At 39.9% G+C, this 23,154-nt stretch overlaps 1 protein-coding gene across 9 annotated transcripts in view; it reads right to left on the bottom strand.

Annotated features, from left to right (window-relative positions):
* MYLIP (myosin regulatory light chain interacting protein) overlaps positions 1–23,154 on the bottom strand; it is an 85,347-nt gene that overhangs the window by 26,684 nt on the left and 35,509 nt on the right. The window contains exon 10 of one of the 9 annotated variants that reach the window (XM_073810384.1): positions 15,669–21,740. The exons of the other annotated variants lie outside the window; for them this stretch is intronic. The gene's annotated coding sequence lies outside the window, so the exon portion shown is untranslated. Of the gene's footprint in view, positions 1–15,668; positions 21,741–23,154 lie in introns of those variants that run through there. 9 annotated transcript variants of the gene reach the window in all.

Here is a 23,154-nt window from a genome sequence, read left to right as displayed (position 1 = left end):
GTGGGCAGCAGCCACAAAACGTGGGGCACCAGACATGTGTACAAACTCCTTCCAGGGAGATACTGATGACTTGGAAAGGACAAGAGGGAGAAGGCAGGGGAGGTATCCACAGGCTTCTCTGGTCTCCAGGGAGGATCCTGGTGGTCATTTATTAAGTAGTTATGCATTGGTGAGATTCCCTACAGACTAAATAACAATCTGCTCCATTGGCCACAGGTTCTAAAACCCAATAGCCAATTCCAGAACCTCCACCAGAAGGTCTGTTTGGTTGTGGGAAGGGTCTTGGTATCCAATAGCTCACATCCAAACTTTCTGCTGGTGTTCCACAGAGAAGAAGTCCACCCATATCCAGAGTAGACCTAAGGTAGTTTCAGAGTCACCAGCAACCTGGTTGTATAGATACAAAATGGACTGAGACCCTTACTGAGAGGCAAAGTTTGAATCATAGAAGACATATTTCTTTTAAAGTAGTATGTGGAGGAAAAAGAGACCCTTTCTTATTCTTTTTCTTTTTCCTTTTCCTTCTCTCAAGTGTCTCAGATGGGACGTTTTTGATCTGTTCCGTAAACATTAAAAGAAAATGATTCTTTTTTCAAGGGAATGGAATCATGGGATACATATTAAATTTGCTTCTTCTGATCTTGCCTAAATAAATCAAGAATGAACAAGGAGTCTAGGTTCCAGGATCTAAAGAACAGTATGGTAGGATTCTACAACCACAAAAAAGCTGGATTCCAACATATTCATTTCTGTTTGCCCCTTACGCCATCCTTCCCCAGGAAGCAAGATGATGGTATTAATGGCTGCCTCTCTGGAGCACGTGTTGAACATATGTTCTTCAAAATATAGTTGCTGGTACAGGAAGTGGCAACTTAAACTAAGTCAGGAATATTTTTGGAACAACCTCTTTTTCCAGATGGTCTTCCCCATTCTTTGACCTACTTTATGTTCAGGAGGCTGGAAACTATCTCTTTCCTGAGGATCATCTGTTTCTCTCAGGGATCTAATATTATGTCAGTTCAATACGGTAATGGAAACACCATAATATGCATGGGACTTTACAGTCACTGCAATAACATTTTCCCCTTGTTTTTGCAGTTCAGTTCAATGACCTCTAGGTGGTGGTAAAGGTTCCAACCATTTTTTATGACCAGATTGAATAGCTAGTCATCGAACTGCTCTGTAAGGTCTTAAAGAGTTAATTGACAGGACTTGGATGAGGTTGACTGTTGTCTTGTGGTTTCAGTATCACCTTTTTTCTCCCTGATTCTCAGCAGAATGTGTATTGTGCATATCAAGGAGCTCTGAAAGCCAAGCATGACAATGAGAGTAAGGCTTAGAAAATGCTTTTTCTAGTTTAGAGATCTCACTTGAAGCTTTATGGCAACACAGTTCAAACCAAATTCAAACATCTTCAAGTTTTAATCTGTTTAAGTGAATGAAAGATATTTTCCTGTTTTTAATAGAAAGATATTTGGTCATCAACTCCCATTAACTGGGCATCAGTTTGATGAGTACAGGAAACAAGCGTATAGGCTCCATTTCTTACAGAATACACTTTTTTAAAATTTAGGAAGGGTTTCCCTGGTGGCGCAGTGGTTGAGAGTCCGCCTGCCGATGCAGGGGACGCGGGCTCGTGCTCCGGTCCGGGAGGATCCCACATGCCGCGGAGCGGCTGGGCCCGTGAGCCATGGCCGCTGAGCCTGCGCGTCCGGAGCCTGTGCTCTGCAACGGGAGAGGCCACAACAGTGAGAGGCCCGTGTAACGCAAAAAAAAAAATTAGGAAGAAAAACATGCTTAAGAGGCATATCTTGAGTTCAAAAAATTATTGCAAAGAACACTTGACAACAGTAGTTTGCAGACACTTGTGTCCCCGTTTGTTCTTCAACTTTATTTTAGGAAAGGACCAGACATAACCAACCTGGTCCTTCCAGGGCTCAGCCTGTCCCAGGACACCAATTGCAAGACACAGCCCTAGACATGTTGTGAAGATCTACAGACCATCTTTCACATTCATCTCTTACTCTGGTGGCCAGGCTCTGAATAGCACTTCTCAGTGAGTCTTAAGCTATGTGCTGGGAAGGACCTGACCCGGGGCTTTTGATAGACTCCTGTTCCCCTCAGGAATTAGGACATGAACATCCTACACTGAACCAGGATTTACCTGCTAAACTTATTTGTGAACTAGACCACAGCTCTCTGTATTAATTTCAGCCAACTTCATTCTAGGAAACCATGGCTGTAGCCAGATTAATTGTATGCATGGCAAGCTATAACTGCTAACAGAATGGCCAAATTCAATGAGTCATTCAACACACGTTTTTTTGAGCACTACTATATCCGAAGCCCTCTGCTGGGATTCGCTGGCCAGGCTGCTGTGCTTACAAAAATAACAACTCTTCTAGATTTTCTCTGTTCCTCCCAATCATCTGCCCCCATCATTTCAGTTCTCTAACTACATCTACTCACTATTTGGGGGGGGGCGTCAATAATACTTCCCCCCCCTTAATATAGACCTATTAGACGTAGCTTATTTCCATTTAGCCTTTAATCCTGAATTCTGTGTGTTCTATGTTTTGTTTGTGTATTTGTGTGTGTGTCTGTCGGTGTGTGTGTGTCTGTCGGTGTGTGTGTTACTCTCAGAAACTGTCTTGACCCTCTTTTACTCTGTACCCCTGCAGGGGGAAGCTCTTAGAACCCCTGGTCCTTAATGCTTTTTTTTTTTTTTTTTTTTGGCTGCCCCTTGTGGCATCTTAGCTCCCCGGCCAGGGATTGAACTCGCACCCTCAGCAATGAAAGCACAGAGTCCCAGAGTCCTAATCACTGGACCACCAGGGAAGTCCTCTGGTCCTTAAGTTATGGTAGGGACCAGTCACTAATACGATGAGCTGCATACAAGTTTTGAAGAAGGAAAGGGAGGATTTAGAGAAGTTAACATTTACTAAGTGCCTACTAAGAACTTTCTTGTATGTTGTTCATTTGTTGTCAGAGCAAAGCAGAGTGTGGCAACAAAAAGAGGACTTTGGAACTGGCAGGCTAAAGTGGGACTCCTGGTAAATCTGTACTAACTTACTGACCTTAGGCAAGTAACTCTTGGACATAAGACTCCTTGGCTGAAAAACAGGATTCGTACAACAATCCCACTCCATACTGTTGTATGAAGAATTGAGTTCCTAAGAGGCATTCAGTTTTGTTCTTACTTCCTTTTGCTGATGAGGAAAATAGAGAATGTGTTATAGGCTCCACATGTATGTTTTATAAAGCCAGTCGACAGCTCTAATGAGACTACATAAACTAAATGGTACATTTCAACCATTTCAGTAAAACTGGATTCCAGCATATTTCTACTTTCATGAAAATAAATTTAGGTTAATTCCCTTCTCTCCTAGTTGCCTGAGGGGTGCAACTTTACATATCTTCAGGGATGGGATGACGCCTTCTCAAAGATGTTTGACTGGGTCCTTTGGAAGAGATAACTTGTTTTCCCTGGAGAAAACCATGTATAGATATTCCAGTTCAACGTACTAGATTTTGATGGTGCCATTTGTAATATGGAAGATTCATTTGCCTAGGAAAATTAGCTGAAATCTTTAAACCTCTATTTTAAATTGCCTTTATGGCAGCAATATATCAACCAGAGTATTTTTCCTTTCTGGCTTGTGTGTCATTTTTAAAGTCTCCAAAAAAGCAGACATGTGGTATGAAATCAGAACTAGCAAGGGACAAAACTGCCAACACAGAGGACATGTACCTTTGGGGTTCACCTGTCTCCTCTTTGATGCCCTTCTCTCTGCTCTTACATTTTCTACTTTCTTCTTGTCATCTACCATTTAAAAATTTTCTATAAACACAGGGAGTGCCTATCCTGTAGTTCTGTCTCTGCAGCCTTTTCCCTTGACAAAACCTGCGATTTATTTCATTTCAGCTTTGCTATAGTTGGAAAAGCTACGGCAGAATAATTCATCTTATTGACTCATAAATGGCTTACTCTATTACCCCTTGGGGGTGGGGGAAGGGAGGAAAGTTCGGGATCCAATATTATTGATGTAGGTTGGAGATGCTATCTCATTTTTATCCTGACAACAACCCTATGAAGTCTATATTTCAATTTCCTCATTGACAGATGAGAGACCTGATGCTTTGAGAGGTAAAGTTCCCCAAAGTAGGAAAGGTCATAAATGGCAGAGGTAGAATCTGACTCCAGGTTTTTAAGATTCCAGATCATGTACACCATTCACCACTGTACCATCTGAGGCATTTACATTTCACCTGGAGTCACGGCTTTGACCACAAAGGTCATGGAATCCCCGGCACAAAGGCAGGCTGGGGTGGGGAATCACACCCCTCATTGAACCAACTCCCCTGAACTAGCAGATCTTAGTAGAAACCCATTTGTTTTCTCTCTCCCATTCTAACTCAAGAAATGCCCTTTGTTTTAGAAGTAATACCGTGGGGGCAGGTTCCTTGACCAGTTACTCTTTTCCTTTGACTAACCAAGAATCCTTAACCCACTGGGGAGGCAGAGCAGAGACGCAGGGTGTTGAGGAAGGTGGGGAGTAAGAGCAAAGTCCCCTGCGGGGGACACAGAAGGCCCCCTGGGAGAGGACTTAGTTAAGCCTGTTTTGCACTGAGCATAACCACAGGCTCTGCCAAGTGTTCTAGAAAAGCTCCTCTTCCAGCCAGACCTCGCTTAAGAGGGAAGAAAAGGGCTTCCCTGGTGGCGCAGTGGTTGAGAGTCCGCCTGCTGATGCAGGGGAAGTGGGTTCGTGCCCCGGTCCGGGAAGATCCCACATGCCACGGAGCGGCTGGGCCCGTGAGCCATGGCCGCTGGGCCTGCGCGTCCGGAGCCCATGCTCCGCAACAGGAGAGGCCACAGCAGTGAGAGGCCCGCGCACCAAAAAAAAAAAAAAAAAAAAAAGAAGGAAGAAAAACTGAACTCTCTAGAGATTTAGAGAACTGAACTGATAATCAGTTCTGTGATGGGAAGGAAACCTTGGGTGTTTGGACAGCAGTCCTTAATTCCTGAGGTCAGGGAGTGTGGACCAAAGATCTGAATCAAATCTCAAGTTGGGAGAGAGCTCAGCATTTCCTTCTCAACAATGCTGGTCCATTGCTCTTTCATTAAAACATTTGGGGATTGAGGGGCAGGTGGTGCAGGAAGGGAAAGGAAAAGAGGGGCATGGAGTTTTCAAGGAGTCTGTTTTAGGATCAACATAACAGGTTGTTTGTGTTAAGTTTGTGTGAAGTAATCTAAATGGACTCAGGTGGCAACATACTAAATATTTCAACTTCTCTTCTCTCCTTATTTTTCCCCTGTGGCTAGACAGAGGGCATGCAGGAGTGGGGTGGGTTAACTGAGTAAAAATAGGTTATTTAAAAGAAACCAAATGCTGCTGTAAAGAAGAGTATGCTTTGTGTAGACAAATGCTGCTTCCTTGAAACTCAGGACTTGGGTGCTTTTATTTAAAACTCTAGAAAAAAAATAGGCAGGTTTGCATGTGTTCTGGGATTTATTGCTATCCTTTCAACCCTCCAGACAAATTAGGGGGTGACTTGGTGGACTGCTGGTATCTGTGGGAAAAAAGTGAAACACCTCCCAACACCAGAGACAGTCACCTTCTCAAAAGAAGAACATGTTCAGTGCCATCTATTGTCCCTGAGTTTCACCTCAAGAGCTTTACTTCACTGAATCCAAGTTAAAAAAGAAAAAACAGGTGTGTGGTGGGGAGGGAGTGGGGAGTCTGTGAGGGGACGGAGTAAAATGTTAAACAATGTCAAGAGGATATAGACAGCAAAATCTAGACTGTAGAAAAATTCTGGCTAGTCCAGACTGTGAAGAGATGACCAGGTTTCTCTTAGAAATAAAGTTGTGCCCATGCAAGAGAGGTACAAAGAGAGAATTTTATACATCAAAGGGACTTAAGAGACATGTCAAACAATTGCAATGTATGGATCTTATTTTGATCCAGATTAAAATATGAAAATAAATGAGTAGAGAGCCACCCCCCCAACTCTGCAGGGGACCCTCAACACTAGCAGGGAAACAGGAAACTTCCACAAGCCTCTTGGATACCTTCATCCACCAGAGGGCAGACAGCAGAAGCAAGAAGAACTACAATCCTGCAGCCTGTGGAACAAAAACCACATTCACAGAAAGATAGGCAAGATGAAAAGGCAGAGGACTATGTACCAGATGAAGGAACAAGATAAAACCCCAGAAAAACAACTAAATGAAGTGGAGATAGGCAATCTTCCAGAAAAAGAATTCAGAATAATGATAGTGAAGATGATCCAGGACCTCGGAAAAAGAATGGAGGCAAAGATCGAGAAGATGCAAGAAATGTTTAACAAAGACCTAGAAGAATTAAAGAACAAACAGAGATGAACAATACAATAACTGAAATGAAAAATACACTAGAAGGAATCAACAGCAGAATAACTGAGGCAGAAGAACGGATAAGTGACCTGGAAGACAGAATGGTGGAATTCACTGCTGCAGAACAGAATAAAGAAAAAAGAATGAAAAGAAATGAAGACAGCCTAAGAAACCTCTGGGACAACATTAAACGCAACAACATTCGCATTATAGGGGTCCCAGAAGAAGAGAGAGTGAACGGACAAGAGAAAATATCTGAAGAGACTATAGTCGAAAACTTCCCTAACATGGGAAAGGAAATAGCCAACCAAGTCCAGGAAGTGCAGAGAGTCCCATACAGGATAAACACAAGGAGAAACACGCTGAGACACATAGTAATCAAATTGGCAAAAATTAAAGACAAAGAAAAATTATTGAAAGAAGCAAGGGGAAAATGACAAATAACATACAAGGGAACTCCCATAAGGTTAACAGCTGATTTCTCAGCAGAAACTCTACAAGCCAGAAGGGAGTGGCATGATATACTTAAAGTGATGAAAGGGAAGAACCTACAACCAAGATGACTCTAGCCAGCAAGGATCTGATTCAGATTAGATGGAGAAATCAAAAGCTTTACAGACAAGCAAAAGCTAAGAGAATTCAGCACGACCAAACCAGCTCTACAACAAATGCTAAAGGAACTTCTCTAAGTGGGAAACACAAGAGAAGAAAAGGACCTACAAAAACAAACCCAAAACAATTAAGAAAAGGGTAATAGGAACGTACATATCAATAACTACCTTAAATGTGAAAGGATGAAATGCTCCAACCAAAAGATACAGGCTTGCTGAATGGATACAAAAACAAGACCCATATATAGGCTGTCTACAAGAGACCCACTTCAGACCTAGGGACACATACAGACTGAAAGTGAGGGGATGGAGAAAGATATTCCTTGCAAATGGAAATCAAAAGAAAGCTGGAGTAGCAATGCTCATATCAGATAAAACAGAACTTAAAATAAAGAATGTGGGCTTCTCTGGTGGTGCAGCGCTTGAGAGTCCGCCTGCCAATACAGGGGACACGGGTTCGTGCCCTGGTCCGGGAAGATCCCACATGCTGCGGAGCGGCTGGGACCATGAGCCATGGCCACTGAGCCTGCACGTCCACAGCCTCTGCTCTGCAATGGGAGAGGCCACAACAGTGAGAGGCCCACGTACCGCAAAAGAAAAAAAAAGAATGTTACAAAAGACAAGGAACACTACATAATGATCAAGGAATCAATCCAAGAAGAAGAAATAACAATTATAAATATATATGCACCCAACATAGGAGTTTCTCAATACATAAGGCAACTGCTAACAGCTATAAAAGAGGAAATCAAGCAACACAATAATAGTGGGGGACTTTAACACCTCACTTACACCAATGGACAGATCATCCAAAATGAAAGAAATAAAGAAACAGAAGCTTTAAATGACACAATAGACCAGATAGATTTAATAGATATTTATAGGACATTCCATCCAAAAACAGCAGATTACACTTTCTTCTCAAGTGCTCATGGAACATTCTCCAGGATAGATCACATCTTGGGTCACAAATCAAGCCTCAGTAAATTTAGGAAAATTGAAATCATATGAAGCATCTTTTCTGACCACAACACTATGAGATTAGAAATCAATACAGGGAAAAAAACACAAAACATACAAACACATGGAGGCTAAACAATACGTTACTAAATAACCAAGAGATCACTGAAGAAATCAAAGAGGAAATAAAAAAATACCTAGAGACAAATGACAATGAAAACACGACGATCCAAAACTGTCGTGGGATGCGGCAAAAGCAGTCCTAAGAGGGAAGTTTATAGCTATAAAAGCCTACCTCAAGAAACAAGAAAAATTTCAAACAATCTAACCTTACACCTAAAGGAACTAGAGAAAGAAGAACAAACAAAACCCAAAGTTAGCAGAAGGAATGAAATCATCAAGATCAGAGCAGAAATAAATAGAAACAAAGAAAACAATAGCAAAGATCAATAAAACTAAAAGCTGGTTCTTTGAGAAGATAAACAAAATTGATAAACCATTAGCCAGACTCATCAAGAAAAAGAGGGAGAGGACTCAAATCAATAAAATTAGAAATGAAAAAGGAGAAGTTATAACAGACACTGCAGAAATACAAAGCATCCTAAGAGACAACACAAGCAAGTCTATGCCAATAAAATAGACAACCTGGAAGAAATGGACAAATTCTTAGAAAGGTATTACCTTCCAAGACTGAACCAGGAAGAAATAGAAAATATGAACAGAGCAATCACAAGCAATGAAATTAAAATTGTGATTAAAAATCTTCCAACAGGGCTTCCCTGGTGGCACAGTGGTTGAGAGTCCACCTGCCAATGCAGGGGACACGGGTTCGTGCCCCGGTCCGGGAAGATCCCACATGCCACGGAGTTGCTGGGCCCGTGAGCCATGGCCGCTGAGCCTGCGTGTCCGGAGCCTGTGCTCCGTAAAGGGATAGGCCACAACAGTGAGGCCTGAGTACCGCAAAAAAAAAAAAAAATCTTCCAACAAACAAAAGTCCAGGACCAGAGGGCTTCACAGGTGAATTCCATCAAACATTTAGAGAAGAGCTAACACCCATCCTTCTCAAACTCTTCCAAAAAATTGCAGAGGAAGGAAAACTCCCAAACTCATTCTATGAGGCCACCATCACCCTGATACCAAAACCAGACAAAGATACTATAAAAAAAGAAAATTACAGACCAATATGACTGATGAATACAGATGCAAAAATCCTCAACAAAATACTAGCAAACAGAATCCAACAACACATTTAAAAGATCATACACCTTGATCAAGTGGGATTTATCCCAGGAATGCAAGGATTCTTTAATATATGCAAATCAGTCATTGTGATACACCATATTAACAAACTGAAGAATAAAAACCATATGATCATCTCAATAGATGCAGAAACAGCTTTTGACAAAATTCAACACCCATTTATGATAAAAACTCTCCATAAAGTGGGCATACAGGGAACCTACTTCAATATAATAAAGGCCATATACGACAAACCCACAGGACACATCATTCTCAATGGTGAAAAACTGAAAGCATTTCCTCTATGATCAGGAACAAGACAAGGATGTCCACTCTCACTACTATTAATCAACATAGTTTTGGAAGTCCTAGTCACGGCAATCAGAGAAGAAAAAGAAAAAAAAGGAATACAAATTGGAAAAGAAGTAAAAGTGTCACTGTTTGCAGATGACATGATACTGTACATAGAGAATCCTAACGATGCCACCAGAAAACTACTAGAGCTAATCAATGAATTTGGTAAAGTTGCAGGATACAAAATTAATTCACAGAAATCTCTTGCATTCCTATACACTAAAGATGAAAAATCTGAAAGAGAAATTAAGGAAACTGTCCCATTTACCACTGCAACAAAAAGAATAAAATACCTATATGCAAAGAATAAAAAGAATAAAAGACCTGTATGCAGAAAACTATAAGACACTGATGAAAGAAATGAAAGATGATACCAACAGATGGAGAGATATACCATGTTCTTGGATTGGAAGAATCAATATTGTGAAAATGACTATACTACCCAAAGCAATCTACAGATCCAATGCAATCCCTATCAAATTACCAATGGCATTGTTTACAGAACTAGAACAAAGAATCTTAAAATTTGTATGGAGACACAAAAGACCTCGAATAGCCAAAGCAGTCTTGAGGGAAAAAAAACGGAGCTGGAAGAATCAGACTCACTGACTTCAGACTATACTACAAAGCTACAGTAATCAAGACAATATGGTACTGGCACAAAAACAGAAACATAGATCAATGGAACAAGATAGAAAGTCCAGAGATAAACCCATGCACCTATGGTCAACTAATCTATGACAAAGGAGGCAAGGATATACAATGGAGAACAGACAGTCTCTTCAGTAAGTGGTGCTGGGAAAACTGGACAGCTACATGTAAAAGAATGAAATTAGAACTCTCCCTAACACCATACACAAAAATAAACTCAAAATGGATTAGAGACCTAAATGTAAGACTGGACACTCTAAAAGTCTTAGAGGAAAACATAGGAAGAACACTCTTTTTTTTTTTTTTTTTTGCGGTACGCAGGGCTCTCACTGTTGCGGCCTCTCCCTTTGCGGAGCACAGGCTCCGGACGCGCAGGCTCAGCGGCCATGGCTCATGGGCCCAGCTGCTCCACGGCATGTGGGATCTTCCCGGACCAGGGCACAAACCTGTGTCCCCTGCATCGGCAGGCAGACTCTCAACCACTGCGCCACCAGGTAAGGCCGGAAGAACATTCTTTGACATAAATCACAGCAAGATCTTTTTTGATCCACCTCGTACAGTAATGAAAATAAAAACAAAAATAAACAAATGGAACCTAATGAAACTTCAAAACTTTTGCACAGCAAAGGAAACTATGAACAAGACCAAAAGACAACCTTCAGAATGGGAAAAAAACATTTGCAAACAAATCAACGGACAAAGGATTAATCCCAAAATATATAAACAGCTCATGCAGCTCAATATTAAAAACCAAACAACCCAATCCAAAAATGGGCAGAAGACCTAAATAGGCATTTCTCCAAAGAAGATATACAGATGGCCAAGAAGCACATGAAAAGCTGCTCAACATCACTCATTATTAGAGAAATGCAAATCAAAACTACAATGAGGTATCACCTCACATCAGTTAGAATGGGCATCATCAGAAAATCTACAAACAATAAATGCTGGAGAGGGTGTGGAGAAAAGGGAACCCTCTTGCACTGTTGGTGGGAATGTAAATTGACCCAGCTACTGTGAAGAACAGTATGGAGGTTCCATAGAAAACTAAAAATCGAATTACCATATGACCCAGCAATCCCACTACTGGGCATATATCCAGAGAAAACCACAATTCAAAAAGACACATGCACCCCAATGTTCATTGCAGCACTATTTACAATAGCCAGGTCATGGAAGCAACCTAAATGCACACTGACAGAGAAATGGATAAAGAAGATGTGGTACATATATACAATGGAATATTACTCAGCCATAAAAAGGAATGAAATTGGGTCATTTGTAGAGATGTGGATGGATCTAGAGACTGTCATACAGAGTGAAGTAAGTCAGAAAGAGAAAAAGAAATATCGTATATTAACTCATATATGTGGAACCTAGAAAATGGTACAGATGAACTGGTTTGTAGGGCAGAAATTGAGACACAGATGTAGAGAACAAACGTATGGACACCAAGGGCGGAAAGCGGTGGTGGTGGTGCTGTGATGAATTGGGTGATTGGGATTGACATGTATACACTGATGTGTATAAAATTGATGACTAATAAGGACCTGCTGTATAAAAAATAAATAAAAGAAAGTAAAAGAAAGAAAATAGATGAGTAAATCATTCAAAAAGTACTTATGAGGCAATGGGAAAATGTGAACACTGACTGGATATTTGAACGTATTAAGGAATTATTTTCCATCTGTGAGATGTGATAACAGAATAGTGGTTATGTTTTGAAAACGAGTCCTACTCTTTTAGAGGTGTGAATCTTTCTAGAGGAGATTAAAGTCTTGGATTTGCTTCAAAATACTGGGGCAGGTGGAGGGAGGAATGTGTTCAGGGAGTGATTGGAAGTATACGTCCAATGAGATTGGCCTTAAGGGGATAATTGTTGAGGTTGGGGATTCTTTATATGTACAGTTGTCTCTACTTTTGTATATATTTGCAATATTCCATAATAAAATGTTAAAGGCAAAAACCTATTGTATCATGCTGGGATGTTTTGAACAACAGAGCTGCCTTCTCTAAAAGCCTGACAGCGTTGGGTAAGTATCCCCAAAAGACTAAGAGAATACCCTTTTAAAATCATTTTTGTGTTAATTCAAACAAGCTCCCTGTCTTGCACCAGAATCAAACCACAAACAGTCCTTTTTTCATTCTACTCATAGAAAATATATGAAGGAACTGAAGAGGATCTGAACACAATGGAAAGGGAACTCACTGCAGTAAGGACATTCTAAGTTCAAGGTTCAGATCCCCAGTGGACTGAAATGTACAGCCGCCCCGGGCAGCCGGCCATGCCCCAGTCCCCACAGCTGTTTGGACAACAGCTGCCATTGGTGACATCTAGGCCTGCCTCGTGTTTGTGTCTTTTGACTTGTGTACATTGATATGTCACAAAACTCAGAATAGTTTGCTTCCTGGTTGAAATAATGAACTCTTTTGCAATGGATTTTGTCCCAGGTTTCCTGAACGAGCACCACATCGTCAAACGGCTCATAGAACAGAGTAAAAATGCCCTGGGTGTCTTTAAAATGCATTTGAGGAACTGGGCCTGGTTCCTCTTTATAGACATCTTGAGGAAGATTCAGTTACATCTTCTGGGTGGTGACTCTAGGCTGCTTCCAAAAGAACAAGAGAGCTTTATCTCTATGTTGGGCAGAATAACAGGGCAATCAAAGCTAAGCCTCTTGGAAAATACTGACCCAGAGACCAGCGTTAAGGATTGAGCTGAGACGTTTTCTGGGACAGATTGTGGACAACAAGAAAGAGCCAATAATAAACAGGAACCCAAAAAGCCTGGAGCCACCAGACTGACCACAAGGCAGCCTCCCATGTTTTCACCACCAGGAGCTAGAGAGGCCTCAAGGTGGTATTGTTTCTGTTTTCCATTGAAGGCTTGACCCACCAAGTCCCCAAAATAAAAAAAAAGAAAGAAGGAGAGACAGAAAAGGATCAGAGAAAAGAAAAGAAGACTGTCCACCAGCAAATTCTCGTCAAAGGAGGGTAATGGGTCTGTCCCTCCTGGGACTCTGATTCTGCATCTTGATTTTCTTCCAAAACACTTCCCCATTTCACTCCACCCACCACTCGTCTTCACCAAAACAAGCTTAAATATACCTCTGAGTGAAAAAGCAAACTGTAAATTGAGTTGACACTCGTGGGTAGTTTGAAAAAACTGATAGGGAATTCAAGAATACAGTTCTACATTTTTTCCAGTTTTTTTGTGGTATAATGAACATACAAGCTTGTATCAGTTTAAGGCATACAACATAATGATTTGATACCTGTGTATACTGCAAAATGATCAGCACAGCAAATTTAGTTAACATCCATCACCTCACATAGTTGCCAATTTTTTTTCTTGTGATGAGAACTTTTAAGATCTATTCTCTCAGTAACTTTCAAATATACAATACAGTATTATTAACTGTAGTCACCATCCTGTACAGTACATCCCCAGAACTTATTTATCTTATAACTGGAAGTATGTATCTTTTGACCACCTTCACCCATTTCTCTCACCCCAGTCCCCCACTCTGGTAACCACCAATCTGTTCTCTGTTTCGATGAGGTTTTTTTTTTTGTTTTTTTTTTTAAGATTCCACATGCAAGTGATGCCATTTATTTTGCCTTTCTCTGTCTGGCTTATTTCACTTAGCATATTGCTCTCAAGGTCCATCCATGTTGTTGCAAATGGCAGGATTTCCTTCTTTCTCATGGCTGAATAATATTCTATTGTATATATATGTATATCACATCTTCCTTATCCATTCATCCACTGATGGACACTTAGGTTGCTTCTGTATCTTGGCTATTAAGAATAATGCTGCAATGAACATGTGAGTGCAGATACCTCTTTGAGATTCTGTTTTAATTTCTTTTGGATACATAACCAGGAGTGGAATTGCTGGATCATATGGTAGTTCTATTTTTAATTTTTGGAGGAACCTCCATAATGTTGTCCATAGTGGCTACACTAATTTGCATCCCTTTTCTCCACATCCTTGCCAACATTTATCACTTGTCTTTTTGATGATGGCCACTCTAACAGGTGTGAGGCGATATCTCACTGTTGCTTTGATTTGCATTTCCCTGATTAGTGATGTTGAGCATCTCTGCACGTACCTGTTGGTCTAATTCTATATTTTTTGGCATCTGGAGAAAAGGTGCACCTGTATTATATTTTAAGCTCCTTTAACTTTTTAAAAATACACTTTTAATTTTAGCATAGTTTTAGATTTACAGAAAAATTGTGAAGATAGTACAGAGAGTCACCATGTACATCATACCCATTTCCCTCTATTACTGACATCTTACATTTGTACAGCACATTTGTCACAGTTAGTGAACCAATAATATTGTTATTAAATAGAGCCCATGATTTATGCATGTTTTCTCAGTTTTTACCTAAAGTCCTTTTCCTGTTCCAGGAACCCATCTAGGTCACCATATTACATTTAGTCTTCAGTACTCCTTAGGCACCACTTGGCTGTAAGAGTTTCTCAGACTTTCCATGTTTTTGGTGACCTTGACAGTCTTGAGGAGTGATGGTCAGGAATTTAGTAGAATGTCCCTCAGTTAGGATTCAACTGATGTTTTACTCATGATTAGATTGGGGTTATGGGTTTTGGGGAGGTAGCTCTTTAACTTTTTCATCTTAACTTCTGAACATCAGATGGTTGTTTCTTTAGCTCTCTTCAAAGCCAAATGGCTTTAGGCATCAAGAAACTTACCCTGGGCATGTGTTGCTCCTGTGCCCCGCACATTTATTATTATTTGCCTTCAAGCACCTTTTGCTGTTTACTCTGCTGAAGAATAAAAGCATTTTTAGAAATTGGGGATGTGCTTGGCAATAGCTGCTGCAAAAAAAGGTGTGTATAGAACTCACTTCTAATTATAGTTGCTGTGCAGGGAGAGTTAAAAAATAAGTAGCAATGGATTATTTTACTCACAAACATGAATGGCATGTAAATTCTCTTTTCCTGTCAAATAGGGGATCTGGATTTTTTTTCTGAAATCATTCGTGTCATTTTCCATTTTTAATTTTAGTTGCTACAGGAATTAGGTTTATCTTTAACTCTGTTTCCCAGTGCTCTTTTTGTACCAACCAGGTTTGGAAAGACTATACTAAAAAGTACACTAGATTGCATCAAAAAGAAAACTCCAGACCAATGTCACTTATGAATATCATAGGAAAAAATCTTAAATGAAATATTAAAACACACAATAGATCACCTCATTAAAAATATATAACAAGCAAGTGGGAGTTATTCTGAGAAAGCAGGGCTGATTCCTTATTAGAAAATTCAATAATATAATCCTTTATATTAAGAGAGCTAAAGAGAAAGATCATATAATCATCTCCACAGAGGTGGATAAGGCATTTGATCACATGAACTTTCACTCATGTTAAAAGTACTCAATAGAATAGAAATTGATGACTACTTCCTTTTTAGGATCGAAAGCCAAAATTTTAGTTCATGTGGTAACATTAAAAACTTTTCAATAACGTGATTAACAGACAAGGATGCATTATCTTTACTACTGTTTTACACTGGGATGGAAGTACTAGCCAATACAATTAGACAAGAAAAAGCAATTAGAAGGATAACAATTGGAAAGGAAGAGGCAAAACTCTCTGTAGGCGACATAATTTTATATATATGCAATTTCCAAAGAACCAGTGAAAAACCACCTTAAACAATAAAAATAGTTTCAGATTACAAAATTAACATATAAAACCAATAACCTTCTCATACACTAATTAAAATCCAATATAAGATACAATGGAAGAGAGGACACTGTTTTCAACAGTAAAAAGACAAAAACAAAAAAACCCAGGCATGAACCTAAACACTCAGAACTTATGTGAGGTCATCTCTAAAACACTGCTGAGGATACAAAAGAAGACCTGAAAAACTGGAAAGTCACACCATGGTTTTGGGTAGGAAGACTCAACCGCCATAACATGACAGTTCTCACTAAGTCAGTTTATAAACTTAATGTAATCCCAATAAAGTTAACATTAGGGCTTTTCCCTAGAACAAGACAACTAGATTATAAATTCATCTAGAAGGGCAAGAAAATCCCCAAGAATCGTAGGAAAACCCCAAAATGCAGAGCAGGGACAGGGGGCTAGCCCTCCCAGAAGTAACATATTATGAAGCCTCTATATTAAAACAGTGTGATATTGCACATGAATGGACAGATAGACCCATGGAAGAGAAGAGAAAATACAGAAATAGACCTAATTAAGTACAGAAATGTAGAATGCAGTGAAGGTGGCATCTCAAAATAGAGAGGAAAAGTTGGATTTTTATTGGTGGTCCTGGGATAATTGAATGACCATTTAGAAAAAGTTAATGTCTTTTTCACACCATATACCTGGATATATTCCAGGTAAATGTAAATATAAAAATGAAACCATACAGGTACTAGAAGCAAATATGAATAAATTCCTTTATAGCTTGGGGGCGGGGAAATTTTCCTTTGCTATGATTTGGAATCAGAGCAATTAAAATTATTTTTTATTTCTTAAAAATACAAATTTGCATAGTAAAAAAGACTTTAGTAAAGTAAAATGGAAAATGACAAACTGGGGCGAATAACAGTAACTGAGATCGCAAAGTGTAATCAACGCCCTCCAGCCGAAGACCACCAAGCACACACCTGTGGATGAACAAGTTTGGATTTAAGCCCCTTGTAACAAAGGAGACTGTCCACCACGGGGTACCACAGTGGGATTCAGGAAGGCAGTCTTGAAAATGACTTTTTACAGGAGTTGGGGTTTGGTTAGGCAACTCTGGAGAGGGTTCAAGGAAGTAGGGCTTGGCTCTGGATTGGATGCTGTCAGGGAATAGTAAGCAAATCTATTATTGACTATCTTATTAAACCTTATCTCTAGGGCGGAAGAAATGAATCAAAGCTAAAGCCACAATTGGTAGAGAAGCAGCAGTCGCCCATGTTAGCCAGTATAGGAAGATGTGTGTGTGTGTGTGTTTTGTTTAGTTTTCTGTGGTTTACACAGTAACCTTGTTTTTGTCTGTGCTTAGAAAAGACTCTCAAATGGTGTTTTGTTTTGTTTTGCTTTGCTATCATGGTTGCAGAGTGACCTTGTCTGAATCATACTGGTGCTCTACCAGATTTTTATATCCAACGGGGGACACCCATCTAGCCGTCAGTACCTAGCAAACCCCTGGCAGCACTGAGGTCCAGCTGAGGCAGGCCACCTCTCAAAGGTCAGGGACTGCTTCTCTTTCTCATGCGGTACCCCTGATATATAAAGAGTTTCTAAAAAGAGAGACTAGACTAAAAACCTGATACACCTGAGCAATCTAAAACAGTTGCCACTAGTCACATGTGATTATTTAAATTTAAATTAATTAAAATTAAATAAAAAATTTAATTCCTCAGTTACACCAGCCCCATTTCAAATATTCAACAGCACATGTGATTAGTGGCTACTATGTTAGATAGTGCAGGTATAGAATGTTTCCATCACTGGAATTATATTAAATAGCACTGCTGTGGAAAAAAGTACTAGAGAAATTGAGAGTTCACCAAAAAAGAAATGAAAATATCTTTAAATCATATGAAATGTTACTCAAACTCATTTAAATAGAAATGCACATCAAAACTCCACTGGGATCCATTTCTCTCTAAAAGATTAACAAAAATCTAAAAGTTTGACAAGGTACTATATCGGTAAAGCTGTGGGTAAAGCTATATTGTACAAGCTTCTTTATACACTGCTGGTGGGGATGCAAAATGGTAGAACCCTTACAGAATTTGGTATTTGGAATTTGGCAATATCTGACAAAATTACATGTGCATTTACTCTTTGACCCAGCAACCTCAGAGAGTCCCACCAAAGATTCCTGGGAAAAGATAAAAAGACATATGTACAAGGCTTGTCATAACTGGACTACCTTCAATAGCTAAAGACTGGAAACAAATGTGGATCATTAGGAAACTAATTAAATAAACTAAGGTACACCCACATAGTGGAGTACTATGCAGCTGAAAAAGTACTAAGAAACGTCTCTCTGTGCCAGTATGGTGTGACCTCCAGGATATATTTGTAGCTTGAAAAAGAAAAAAAACAAGTAGAGAAGAATATGTACGGCATGACACTGTTTAGCTAAGAAATGGGACACACACACACATACACACATGCACACATACATATATTCTGCTTTTTTTTTTTTTTTTTTTTTTTTGCTGTACTGTACGCGGACCTCTCACTGTTGTGGCCTCTCCCGTTGCGGAGCACAGGCTCCGGACGCGCAGGCTCAGCGGCCATGGCTCACGGGCCCAGCCGCTCCGCGGCATGTGGGATCCTCCCGGACCGGGGCACAAACCCGTGTCCCCTGCATCAGCAGGCGGACTCTCAACCACTGTGCCACCAGGGAAGCCCATATTCTGCTTTTATTTAAAAACAAAGAAGCAATGGAAGGCTAAACATTAAGAAATGGCAATTTTATTAGGGAAAGGGAAAGGTATAGAAGCTAGATTTCTCTGAATAAACACTGTCTTGTTTGTTTGACTTTGGAACCATGTAAATATTTTATACCTAATTGCAAAACCTGGAATTAATTGAACAATTTTAAATTGAAAGTAATAAAATCTAAGAATTAAAAATAAAAGCAATGAACCTGAATATACATTCAGGTGGCAGAAAGCACACAGTGAAAATCATTCTAAGTGATTTTACACACAAGAGTTTGACAATATGTCCTTGACAGAAGACACACTAAGAAAATATAAGATCTTCCAAAACACACAGACAAGACTCTCTTAAACTGTGTTCAAGAATCCTATTGTTAGGGACAGGGTTGATATTATTATTCTGAAACTGTTGGGCGTGTTTTGTGGGAGACAGCAAATGAGTAATTTTGTTATTTTGAATTCTAGCCTTTCTGTTGTTTTCAGATTCAAGATTCTCCATGTGGGAAAAAGAAGGTCCAGATGAAGATCAAAGAGGTTAGACCAGAATCTGAATTGGAATTATCAGCATAAACTCATGATATATTTCATCTTAAGAAAAGTATATATATTCCAACTTTGTTTACCAAAATAGCCTAGAAATAATGACCACCTACTACGAATGAGCAGCCTTAGAGCCCAGATTAATGTTTCTAATAGCATCTCCTAGAGTGCACTGGTTGTTGGTATGGGGCAGGAAATGTATCAGAGGAGCCAGAAACAACTTGTCATACCAGATAGCAAGGAAGGTATCAAAGAGTCACATCAAATGATTCAGGAGCCAATTAAAGAGGCTCCCACTGGCCAAAGATGGGACAATTTAACCATCAAAACCAAAAACAACAGCACTGGGTTGAAACACATCAAATATGTTAAATCCGTAAGTTTATAATAATAACAAACAAACAAGAACCTAATTGATCATCATTGGAAGATTCTAGGAAACAACTATCTTATTTTGTAAACTGGTTAAGCATTAATCCAGCCACTCCCAAGGAACAATGCAATTGATAGTCAAATAGGAGATACAGGGAATTTTCTCTTCATAGAAATATTCTTGCTATAAGTATGAAGGAATGATAGAATTGAAATGAATCAACTTGCGACACCTGATGAGTGAATGAATCTAGGCATTGAGCAGCAAGGCTGCCTATATCACAGAGACAACCAGACTTTATCTGCTTCCTGTTGGAAGAGCACCCCTGCCCCCCATGAAGTCATCTAGCCCTGCAGAAATAACCAGAATCTGAAGCAGCCTCTAGACCCAATAACCAATTTACAGGAAATACAGAAGACACAAGAACATCTTAAACAACACAATGGGGGTGAAAAATCCACATTGTACAAAATTCTACAGGAAAAATGAAGACCTAGTTTCTTAGTAAGTAAATTACAAGGCACAGGGATTGGGGGAGAGAATAAAGAAGAGGACACATGTAAAGATTAAAAGAGATTTACAAGTTGTATCAAATCAATGGCAATGGGTACACCTTATCTGAATCCTGATTCAAGCATAAAAACGATAAAAAAAATTTTATAAGACATTTGAAAATTTGAACACTGACTGGATATTGGCTAATATTAGTAAATTATCATTATCTTCAAGTATGATAATGGCATTACAGATATGTTTTTTAAGTTATCTTTAAGAGACACATACTGAAATATTCATAGATAACTAATGTGATGGGTAGAAGTGAATGGACGTACAGAATCTATATCTATATTATAGATAAAACAAGGCCATGGGGCTTCCCTGGTGACACAGTGGTTGAGAATCTGCCTGCCAATGCAGGGGACACGGGTTCGAGCCCTGGTCTGGGAGGATTCCACATGCCGCGGAGCAACTGGGCCCGTGAGCCACAATTACTGAGCCTGCGTGTCTGGAGCCTGTGCTCCACAACAAGAGAGGCCGCGATAGTGAGAGGCCCGCGCACCGCGATGAAGAGTGGTCCCCGCCTGCCACTAGAGAAAACCCTCGAACAGAAACGAAGACCCAACACAGCCAAAATAAACAAAATAAATTAGTAAACTCCTACCCCCAACATCTTCTTAAAAAAACAAACAAAAAAACACAAGGCCATGAGTTGATAATCGTTGAAGGGTGTTGATGGGTACATGGACTCATTATACTATTCTTCCTACTTTTGTATATGCCTGAAAGTTTCTAGAATAGGAAGTTAGAGCAAGATTTAAAACAAATAAGGCAAAATAAATAATCTTGATGGTGGGTATAAAGATAGTCATCATTTTCTATTCTGTTTTTGCACTTTTGAATTGCTCATAATTAACATCAAAGCCATTTGTAAAAGAAACCATGATGAGAATAGCTGTGGAGATACTTAATTTGAGGGAGGGTGCTATAAAATCTTATTTCTTAAAGAAAAAAGAACTAAAGTGAATAAGCCAACTATTCACACCTGCTTGCTCCTGGCAGTGGGCATAGGTATTTGCTTATTATTGTTTGTTCCTTTTGTTTGTTAAGATTTTTCCATAAGTTAAATAATAGCTGTTTATTTAAAAAAAAAACGTGACTGTGTCATACTGAGATCACATTGCCCTCTGGGGAAGCTGCTGTGTCTGGTCACAGAGATCACCAGTAGATTCAGTGCCTGGAGATTCTGTATCTGTGAGAAGTGGAGAGAAAAGGACAGGGTGTCTGGGGAGAAGGGGGCACTCCCACACCCCCATTCCACTGCATACTTTCTCATACCCTGGAGCTTTCTCTAGGAATGCTAAAGGGTCCTCCAAGTTGTCGATGAGTAAATAAACACAAGGAAGAGATACCTCAGGGGTTAAGCATTTCCCTCTACTGCCTGAGTGGGTGCCTAAGGCACCCTCCTTTACACACACCTCCCCACCGTGGTGGTCAGCACCCCGGGGCTTTGACCTGAAAACTGCACTCTCAGCGCTGCCCTCTCTCCTGGGTCAGGCAAGTTCCAGCATTGCTAGGTTCATCCAATTATCCACTGGCTGATGTTCTTGCATAGTTTACTCAGACTTTTCCTATTTGTTTGGCTAACTCCAGAGAGCACTTCAAAGTAAGATCTGGGAAACTTCAGAAGAGTGTCTTTCTGGAGGAACAGCAAAGAATATAGTTAAAACTTTTGGCTTCAAGTGGTGAGACCAAGCACACTTCCCGTTTTGACAAACAGAATTTGAGATGAACCTTTGGGAATGTTAGGGGTGGGGAGGAGGGTAATTTACCCCGAAGGTTGGTGACTTTAGGCTCTGCTAAACAAGTCTAGGGTCAGTAAGGGAAGATTCTGCAGCGAGCCTGGAGTGCGGACCCGTGAGGCCGTTGAAACTGTGGCTTTGCTCTGAATACAAGACAGTTTGTGGGGAGAAAAAAAGCCATCAGATATTCCCATCTCAGCTGGTTTTGTTCTATCCATCTCTGGAGGGTCATAACGCATGAATTTATTTGGGAAGGAGGGACAGTGTTAAACAAGGCATATTGTCAATTACTCTCTGTTGTTAATTACTCTTCAATGTTCATACACTTTTGAAATTAACATGTTAAAAAGTGACAACTAAAAGGCCAAATTTCTAAAGGGAAGAAAAAGTTGTTTTAGGATCAGACCAAGCACATTTATTAAGCATTCACTCATTCATTCATTCATTCATCTTTTAAATATTTTTAAAGCACCTACTATGTTTCTGATTGTGCTACCAGGTTCTATCCTAAGGTTACCCACAGGACACAGTAGCCACTTACAAGGAGAGGCATTGGGTAAGGATGTGCTCAGTTTTACCTACACTAAATTAAATTAAAAACCCGTTGTTATTTAAACATTTATATAACTACAGGCAGTCATTATCCGGGTTGTTTTCCAAAGGCCAAGTTTGACTCCGTGCGCCTCTGATTCCTGACACAAGGCACAGCAGCAACATGAAACATCTCTTCAAAACAAAGCACACCAAAGAAACTATTACACAGGAGGTTTAGTTAAGGAAAAGGAACAGAGAAATAGCTGGGAGTACAAAGCTCTTTATCTCGGTTTCCAAAATGCAGTGGTTTAACATTTAAAAAGGTTACTTTGGGGAATATTTTCTCCTGAAATTTTCTTTCACGCATTTACAGTCAGGAAGTACAATAGAACCATGAACATCTTCTACTGTCCGGAGAGGATTTTCCTGCTTTTACTTATGTATTAGATTAAAATAGTGCTTTACTTCTCTTCAAGCCTGAAGACAGGATTACATTTGAGTCTAGGTCTTCCGTTTCAAAATGTGAATTGTTAACCAGGAGATAATGAGACCTGAGATAATGAGACTTTTAACCAGGCAGCCCTGACTGTTGAGAGGGCTGGCATCTTATGCCCATAAAGTTCCCCGAGGTAAAATGAGCACCAGAGGTCTGTAAATATCAACACTGTTACCTCCTTCCCCCTTGCGCTGACAAACATTTTAGTGGTTGTTTTTCCTGGTCAGATACAGCTGCCTTAAGAGATTTCAATATTTATTTCTTTACTTATTTCTCACCTG

This window comes from Tursiops truncatus, chromosome 10, assembly GCF_011762595.2.
Source record: "Tursiops truncatus isolate mTurTru1 chromosome 10, mTurTru1.mat.Y, whole genome shotgun sequence".
In the NCBI taxonomy this organism is placed as follows: Eukaryota; Metazoa; Chordata; class Mammalia; order Artiodactyla; family Delphinidae; genus Tursiops; species Tursiops truncatus.
The sequence above is the reverse complement of the archived record's forward strand: the minus strand, read 5'-3'. Positions and strand labels throughout refer to the sequence as shown.